We start from the raw sequence: 9664 nt of genomic DNA on the forward strand, positions 1-9664 counted from the left end.
AGGCCGAACGAGACGGTCAGAGACGAACAATATGTCACGTTGCCTTCCTTTCTACGCAAGCGGACGCAAGCGTATTGATCGAAGCAACAGGCTAGTGTGTATGAGGTGGACTCTACCTCCTCTTCCCTTGGTTTACCCTCCTCCTCCTCCTCCTCCTCCTCCTCCAGAAGACTGGAACGGCGCACACGCAACCTCTTTTTAGCCCGTTTTCTCTTTCGTGACACCTTTGAACGCAATATACATTATCGACTGATGTTATGCCACAATAGAAACAAGAGAAATTTTCAGCAATACCTCAGAGAGAGAGAGAGAGAGAGAGAGAGAGAGAGAGAGAGCAATTTTATCTTCAGCAGCGATGTATCAAAACTTCCCACTAGTGATACATCTCATGAAAGAAACTTCCTCCAAGTCGAGTGAAGTTTTTAAATTTTTAACAAGTACTTGGCAGCAATTAAGTATTCGAAGTTTTACCCACCTGCTGATAACTAAAGTTGTTTAGAACTAGATAAAGAAACAAAATTAAATGTTTTATTAATAAATTCAAAATGGCCAACAGAAAGCAGAACAAACCAAAGGTTTTAATGGTAAAACGTTAAAAGGAAGACTATAAATGCTTACTGAACGAGGGTATGGCCATACTATCAAGATTTTAGGTACCATAGCAACAGTTCCGTGGAAAATTAAGAAGAGATTCTCATAATTCGTTAAAAAAAACTCACTAGGCTTCAATAGTGAGTGAAAAGCAATATATTTTTGATTTGCAAGGTTATATAATTTTGGATATATCTCTAATACTTAAATTTGGAGTTATCTCCTTCCAGCTAGGTGTAGAAATATTTGTGTTTAGCTGACTTCACAGTACAGAAACTTTTGTGTTCGGCCAACTTTAATTCGTTAGGCCTACTTTTTGTTTTATTAGTTTGTTGTTTTAAACACGTTGTGATATATATCTCAAATATTCAGCTATAAAACTATACCAAAATGAGTACCCCATCATAAAAACTAACTTTACAAAGACCTTTCAAAGAGAAAGGTCACAAGTGACAAATACGGTCAATCAGTGATAAGCACACTTTTTCTCAGACTGTAATTAAAATATATGTGGGTACCCATCTCAGGATTCAGAAGTCCGTAAAGATCCTGATTTTAGTGATTAAAGCCCCGTTTCTTCTGAAGAATGTATTTACAAAGAATAAGTTCATTACTGATGGATATGTCTCGCTATATTATCACTAACCTATGTTTCCAATGTCTTCTTTTGCGAGGAAGTTACACATCAGTCACTGGAAAAAATGCCGTTTTTGCCATAATGTGGCCAGTTTGGTAGATGCACACCTACATTTTGACAAAATCAACTGAATAAGTGGCTAAAATATATAAACTCAATAGAAAATTATACAAGAAAATAATCCCCCAGTAATCCTCAGCCTAGCAGTCACAAAAAACGTGACAGGAGGTGACTCAGGGCAAGAAGTAATTCTTACGTAACCCTTCTGGCCAACACGTGGTGGTTGGCCATCGTTGCTGCCAGATGCGCCCAGTCCCATCATATCCCTCAAGTTTTCGTCCATAAATCTCCGGGCAGATGATACCTTGCCTGCCCTGCATGTTCACCATGCAGAGATTGGCATCGTCGTGACTGTCGGGTAACCAGGAGGAAGTCACACAGATGGCGAATGTCGTATTTCTCGATGAGCAAGATCATCATCTGTAGGAGGAGGAACGTTTCACTTGGGTGGGAGGAAGGAATGATAACTGCTGTGCAGGCAAGGAGCTTCTTCTCCAAAAGCATCTTTACTTGTCTATTGCTGTTTTTTATGGGAAAGAAATCAAATGGTATTAGTTGCTTATACAAATATGAAATCAAACAACCATCAACGAATATATCCTGAAAGCTACAGGCGTTCTGATGTCCACTGTGCAAACTGCAATGTACTTCATTCCTCCTACTCTCTGCAACGGACTTTGCTTTCTCTTAACTTGACAAGGGCAAAGAGGACATCTTTTAATGACATCTGAAAGGCGGCTGGAGTTTCTTTTCATGTTAGCAGACAGATTCCAAGAATATCAAGAGTCCTCACAGTATCTTTACGTAATAATTTGCAGATGTGTGGTGAAATCATAATATTGGACTAAGAGAAAAGGCACTTGTGGTAAATTGATGAGTTTATTTTTTAGGCTTACGTCATTTTCTCAGTTGCTATTCATGGAAATCTTGAGCAATTTCATCACTGTTAGAGGTATGATGTTAGCTGCAAAGACCAGACATCAAACAGTCATTCTAATGAATTTCTGAGAATCTTTGACAGCTGTTATGAATCTGGGAGAGTGGGAAATGTTTCTCAGCTGTCAGCATATCGGTCTAGGTTTAAATCGTTATTTTTCGTCATTTATAATTAGTGCAAATTTTATATATAAATCTGTGTATTCTCTCTGTCATAAATAGTTTTTCTTATTTATTATCCATTTACATATTTATGTAGAATTAGACTCAACAGTCATTTGTACCATAAAACAGCGTTAAGTCAAGGAAATAACAAATGAACCTCCTACTGTTATCTTCACAGCAACAGCACTCAGTGTCACCAAGCGTTTATCACAACTGGAAGTGAAAAACAATTACGCTTTCAATTGTTTTTATCGCTTTGTCAGAGGACAATACAGGAAGAAAGTGCCCTGGTAGTGTGATTGCACCGGCTACCCTTGATCGGTTTTAGTGCGTTTGGTTGTGGCAAGCGAACGCATACAGCACTCTTTCAGAGTTTTGTTATGCTATATCCTTTGCTTTAAGAGCATTTATATTTATTTCTTAGCATAAAATGTACCAAGAAAGTATAGGCGTATCTGTGAGAATAGGCTTATCCTCTACAGAACTCTGTGAACCTACCTCAAATTAGACCTAGAATTAAGGCCACAGTTGTCCCCCCCCCCAAAAAAAAAAGTAATTCTGATAGCACTGATATCTAGAACTGAATCATAAAAGTTAGAACCAAAATAACTAGAAGTAATGAACGGAGCCAGGATTTAAACCATATTCAGGGATCATGACCAACTGTCAGTGGTTTGACGTCACTCGTACCTAAGCGTACACTTTAGTCACCCGAGCTGAGAGCAGTTTTTAAAAAGTTCTTCCCTTACCATTAGTCAAATCTTCCTCATAATTTCACGAATATGTAAATAGGATTCTCTCTCTCTCTCTCTCTCTCTCTCTCTCTCTCTCTCTCTCTCTCTCAAATAAACAAATCTAGAAATAGTTAGATAAATATCAACAATTATCAATGGAGAGAAAATTATATTTTAAAATATAGAATCGTGAATGAACCCAGTGTAAGGCATTGGTGAAACAGGTTATTTGTTTCAGATCGTTCAACGAATTCCTGTTATAGAGAGAGAGAGAGAGAGAGAGAGAGAGAGAGAGAGAGAGAGAGAGAGAGAGAAAGGGCCTTCCAATACGATAAACTAGACGACTGAGACAGCGTTGCTGAAAAAGGAAGAATACTATTAGAAGGGGTTAGGGTCGTTAATTGGAGAAAACGGGACACAATAAAGCCCGTAAATAGATGGAATAAAAGCGAGATAAGAACTTTAAATAACTAAAGCGAAAGAAAAGTGCCGTGGCTGTATGAGGTGACGTCACGGAGAGAAGCGGTGTGGTGGAGTATACGTGGTGGGGCCTAATGATAGTAGGGGATACTAGTAGTGACTGTCTGTCGAGGGCTACAGTTGGAGATGGTAGAGAAGGAGGAAGAGTTGGAGAAGGTGAAGAGAGAGAGTGAGAGACAGATTCGAGAGAAAGAGTGAGAGAGAGAGAGAGACAGACACAAACTCAGTTAGCATTTGCCTTCCTTCGCAGTCTATGGTGGACGTTGTAATCTCCCGAGTCGCTTGGATCGGCTTCGCTGGAGTTCACATGTGAGTTCCTGAATAGATTTTGTTTATGTTGTGTGATTTTGTTTACATGTCGCTTTGTTGTTTTCGTAAGCGGTCATAATATTTGTTATGTAAATGTTATCATTTTGCGGTAAACAGTGTTTTCAAAAAGCCTCCCTTTGGCCTAGTCCTACTTACACAAACAGACATTTTGCCTAGGCCTACGTAACATACGGCTTATTTTTAGTAAATTACACCATTTGTTCTCCAATGCCCTACGTGACTTTTGGGTGGTCCAGTGGGTACGGAACCCCAGGCCAGGACAGGACACGGAGCCCAAGGGTAGGTAGGTTAGGTGAAGGGAAGGTTAGTTTATGGTAGGGTGCATCCTTGTTGCAATGTATCTTTGAACCTTCACTAAAAGGAAAATGAGGCATAGGATATATATATATATATATATATATATATATATATATATATATATATATATATATATATATATATAGTGCATATGTTTGTGTATGGAAACGCGTAAATATGAAGCAGAATTCATAACATTTATTCTTGGGCTTCAAATACAGTTTTTTTTTTTTAAGTACTTTCTCAGTCTTTAATAAACATTTGAATAAGAAAAACTGGCCCAGTTAACGTTTTGTCCAAAGGAAAATTACTTGAATGCGGAAAGGAAAATGAAAATGGATGTATATTTAGCAAACTTATCGTAGAATTCTATGTAATGTAATTTGTTCACTGGATGAGTCTATGATGAAACTAAATGGTTTAGCAAAACTATCAGCCTATGGTGGTGTTTAGCATAATAATAATAATAATAATAATAATAATAATAATAATAATAATCTCATTCCCTTCTTATTGTATGTAGCTATGGGAATAAAAGCTGTTTCTAAAAGAAGAAGAAGAATAATAATCTGTATGTCTCTCTCTTTCTGTTTCTCAAAACTCTCTCTCTCTCTCTCTCTCTCTCTCTCTCTCTCTCTCTCCTCTCTCTCTCATTTCTCTTTCACAAATTTCAACCTCATTTAGTCTTATGATTCTACAGTTTAAAGTTACCATTGGCAGCGGACACTTGTTCAGCACTATGCTTTTGCACATGTCGCAATCTATATTCATCAGCATACGATAAGCTGATGTAGGGCTGCGTTCAGCAAGCTATTCGTAGCTCAGAAAAACGTTCGCCAGCTGTTTTTCTGCTGACAGTATAATTCAAGGGAAATCTCCTTGTTAAGGTTTCGCCATTATGAGAAATGGTAATTTCTAAATAAATTGTTAATAATTATACGTTTTTTCTTAATCTCGTTTGTAATACAGCTGTTTGCCATTTGTTTGTGTATGACAAGAGAGAGTGAGAGATACGTGTTAAGTAGACAGGTTCTGACAAATGATTTATATGACACAGGCCATCTCTGCCTTAATTCCTAAATGCGTACACTGATGATTCTCTCTCTCTCTCTCTCTCTCTCTCTCTCTCTCTCTCTCTCTCTCTCTCTCTCTCTCTCTATATATATATATATATATATATATATATATATATATATATATATATATTGTATATATATTATATGTGTATATGTACACATGTATATATAAATATTATATATATATATATATAATATATTATGTGTATGTATACACATATATATGTAAATATTATATATACAGTATATATGTAATATTAATATATAATATATAATATATAATATATAATATATAATATACAGTATAATTTATAATATATAAATGGCATACATATGTTTGTCTGTGTCGGAACGTACAACGCCAGTTTTTTCCTCTCCTATGTAAGTAACCAAGAGTGACAACTAAGCACATTATCTCATGAGCTTTCCATTACCATTTGCCCACCAGTGCGGAACAACAAGCAATGATAAAGGTTCCTTGGACAGGAACGCTGACAGTTGCTTCTTCTTTTATTTTCTTGAGTAGAGATTGCGTAACCTATTTCGACCCCATATAATTCGTACCGTATATAATTCGTACCCTGGGCAGCTCCGCCTTTTGCTTTCGCACGCAGTACAGATGCAACAACGTGAATTCATGGGAAACAACTGTTTTTTTTTTTTATTTGCATGACGTTTCGTTTCAGAATGTGCATGCGTCTAACATTGCGTTAGACGCATAACTTTGGAGCAGCTGATTCTCTCTCTCTCTCTCTCTCTCTCTCTCTCTCTCTCTCTCTCTCTCTCTCTCTCTCTCACACACACACACACACACACACACACACACACACACACACACACTCAAGTTTTAATGATGCAACTTCCTCGAGTTAAACGGTCCGTTAAGAGAACACCTGTTCACTCTCTTCCCGATTGTTGTTTGGGGCGCGCAACTGTGACAGCCTATTGACAAGTTTGTTGACATGATTCAAGAGGCTGAATTGACCGAGGGATTCGTTGATGGGCCCAAATTGAATTAGTGGTTCCTGTAGTAGGTCTGTAGTGATTGTGCTGCTATTGATTTGCAGGTGGGTAGTTGTTCTTTGCGTTTGTTTGAATCTAGATGTAGTTTCATTTTGTTTTAACTTCGTTAAGGGTTAGGCTAACTCTCGGTCTAGGACGAGCTAGACCGAGTGGCTTAATTAATAGGCTTCAGATGTCATTCGTGATTGGTTTTGCGGTTTCGTCTTTACACCTTTAATTATGGATATATAACTTACTTAATTAAATCAAAACGTCTTATATTACGTCAACAAGTTTGAATTAAATTAACTTAAAAATCACCTCTGTGCATATGCTCTGAACATAAAAATTCCCTGAAGCAATTATTTCAAAAGTGTTCGGAAATGTGCAAGCGACCACGAATCATAATACTGATTGACGCACCCTAACTTCCTATTTTTTAAAGAGAGACATTCTCTCTCTCTCTCTCTCTCTCTCTCTCTCTCTCTCTCTCTCTCTCTCTCTCTCTCTCTCTCTCTCTCTCGATGATTCTAGACCTACATTCCAGGAACCTCTCTCTCTCTCTCTCTCTCTCTCTCTCTCTCTCTCTCTCTCTCTCTCTGATTCTCTCTCTCAATGATTCTAGACCTACATTCTAGGAACCTCTCTCTCTCTCTCTCTCTCTCTCTCTCTCTCCACATTCTAGAAAGCCATTGTACCTGGTGTGTAGAAATATGGTTTGTCTGTGTGTGTGTTTGTGCGTATTTTTTCATTGAAAAAACTCATAACTCCCAAAGGCAGAACAATTCTCGCTTCCCACGCGTGTGCTTGGCTCTACATATTCATACCTGAATCATGTCACGGGAAGCTGTTCGTTAAAACACCTTCCCACCTTCCGTATTTGGGTCTGGCGAACCGTTCTGGCAAAATTAACTGCGATTGTTGTTGATTACATTTGCAGGACCAATTGCGATAGTTATGGATACTTGTAAAGCTTGGGGATATGGCAAGAACTAAAACCTTCCTGTGTGATTCTACGCCGCTATTTGTATATCAGAGTGACGTCTAGGTCTAGTGTACGTTTATTTTTTTTATGAAATATATCTGCAGTAACTCAAGAGTAATTTGTTTCTTTGGTTTTATATTGATTTGTCACCTGTATTTTAACTATAATTTGCATCGAACCAGGAAATAATTTAACCTCAAAAGTTACCTCCTGAAATAGTCTAGGAAATCGTCTTATCAAGTTGATTGTGAAATGCGCATTACAGAACACTTAGAAGTAACACCATTTAGAATAAAATCAAAGCATTTTGTGCACCAAAGCTCCAAATAAAAAAGAGAGAAGCTGGAGAAATTATAATAACAGGATTGGTATGGGGTAACTTCCGTGTCTTGCGACCTGCCACGCCACACACCACGGAAAACCATCTCCCGTCTTAGTGGGTCCTAAGCTTTCATCTTTAGTCCTATTTCTGATTTAACATTCACACCATGCTGTATTTTCTTTTATTGCTTTTTTTATGGAACCCTGCCCGTTTAGATTTCAACGGAAGGAATTTTTATTAGATTCTACAAAGATTGTGGTTGCTTTTTTAGGGAGATAGGCCTAACTCTCTCTCTCTCTCTCTCTCTCTCTCTCTCTCTCTCTCTCTCTCTCTCTCTCTCTCTCTCTCTCTCTGCTATAATGGTTATTTTGTGTTGGTTTTGATAGGACTGTCAGAATCATAGGCATGTAAGGTTTTGTGACCATATACTAAAACTTGCGACACACCTTAAGAATCTTAGAAGGAACACCATTGGATCACACCAGGAGCCTAATAGAAAGGAGAGGGAGTCAACTGCCATTTCGACTTTCATGTAGACCCTTTATTATGCCTATTGAACCAATAGAAACCACACCACTCATGTACAGTAAAATTCAACTCGGGTAGGCCTATATTGACAACAAAATTTCAAAGCAACCTATTGATAATATAATATATATAGCTCTTAATCATAAAAATGATGTATTATGAGCTATAACAACATAACGACATGTAGAACGTGGATTGTAACTGTGGACGTGAATACATGAAGGAATTTGATTTTTCCTAAAGCATGACGAAAGTTTTTTACAGATGTTTCCATTTGAACATTCTTAGCCTTGCACATCATACACGGAACCTCACAGAAGCGCTTGGCCGACCCACAGACCTCTTTTAGCGAACACTTCAAGCTTCACTTTGTGCTGCACAGTTGCTTTCGCCTCTCTTCCTTCATTTTCTGTTGGTCTCCCTCGCTTTCTCTAATGATTGGGTCTTTTTCCTTTCGTTACACAACCAACCTCATTATAAGTCGCGACCCAGCAACAGCAAGCGTTTAGAAAATAGTTTTTTATAGGACGACATAAAACTCGAACCCCTGGTTGCTATGGAGATGAATATGATAACCTTTAGTGGTGCGTACGAAGGCTTCAGCAGATCAGGATAAAAGGCGCTCTTCTTCACGTTACTGTTCGAGCTCTAGATCCACGGGACTGTTTGTTTAAGGTCTTGTTGTGGTGTCAGCTTTTAGAAGACGATTTTTATGAATATCTTAGAGTCAAAAGACTTTCCATTGCGTTGTCGTTCCATTTATTTAGCTACATAAAAATTAGTACAGTAATTGGTGCTATAGCATCAGACTGAACAATAATACGCCTGGGGCAATGTAATATGATGCGCTTATTTGCAAACCTTTTTATCATACTCTCCCTTAAGCCTTGAGATAGATATTGTTACACTTCCTTGCGGCCATAAAATAAAAGGAATGAATTGAGGTGATTTAGTAGCTGTTTCAACGATCTGTTCATCTAAGGCCCTAAAAATAGGCATATCTAGAATTTTGCTGTGTCCACTGCTATTCTAGAATAAGCCTAAAATTAGCATCAGGTTTGTCTCAAAGATAAAAGCATAATATTCACAGCACAATACAACTCTTAGTAGGTCGTTCAAGTTGGACTTCATTTGTTAGTTGTGATATCACATAGACTTTTCTGTAAACTATTGTCTTTTATATTAGTATTTCAAAGCGCCTAGGAATATTACCTGCTAGTATTTTATCGTCTAATTAGACAGTTCGTTTCACTTGAAATAAGTACAAAGTGATGCTTGGTGAAATGGTATTTATTTTGTTTATATACTTGTACCCAATTTATGCATCAGACAGGGTTGTAATTCATTCATTCAAGTAATTTGTGTCCTTGTGCAGATTATCTGAGAGATTGTTGACTCGTTACTGACCATGCTCAACCTTTGTCAAGAACCTGAAATACAGTTTAATACATAATGAATATAATAATGTGATGGGACAATCTACCAATTTGATTAATACTCTTTAAATTAGTATTCAATATC

General features: G+C 37.6%; 1 protein-coding gene across 5 annotated transcripts in view; it reads right to left on the bottom strand.

The window, feature by feature from the left end:
• gprs (speckle type BTB/POZ protein) overlaps positions 1-100 on the bottom strand; it is a 26853-nt gene extending 26753 nt beyond the window's left edge. For all 5 annotated transcript variants that reach the window (XM_067129463.1, XM_067129462.1, XM_067129464.1 and 2 more), the window contains exon 1: positions 1-100. This exon is cut by the window's left edge and continues 1030 nt beyond it. The gene's annotated coding sequence lies outside the window, so the exon portion shown is untranslated.
• Positions 101-9664: the final 9564 nt, after the last annotated feature.

This window comes from Macrobrachium rosenbergii, chromosome 27 (assembly GCF_040412425.1).
Source record: "Macrobrachium rosenbergii isolate ZJJX-2024 chromosome 27, ASM4041242v1, whole genome shotgun sequence".
Lineage (NCBI taxonomy): Eukaryota > Metazoa > Arthropoda > Malacostraca > Decapoda > Palaemonidae > Macrobrachium > Macrobrachium rosenbergii.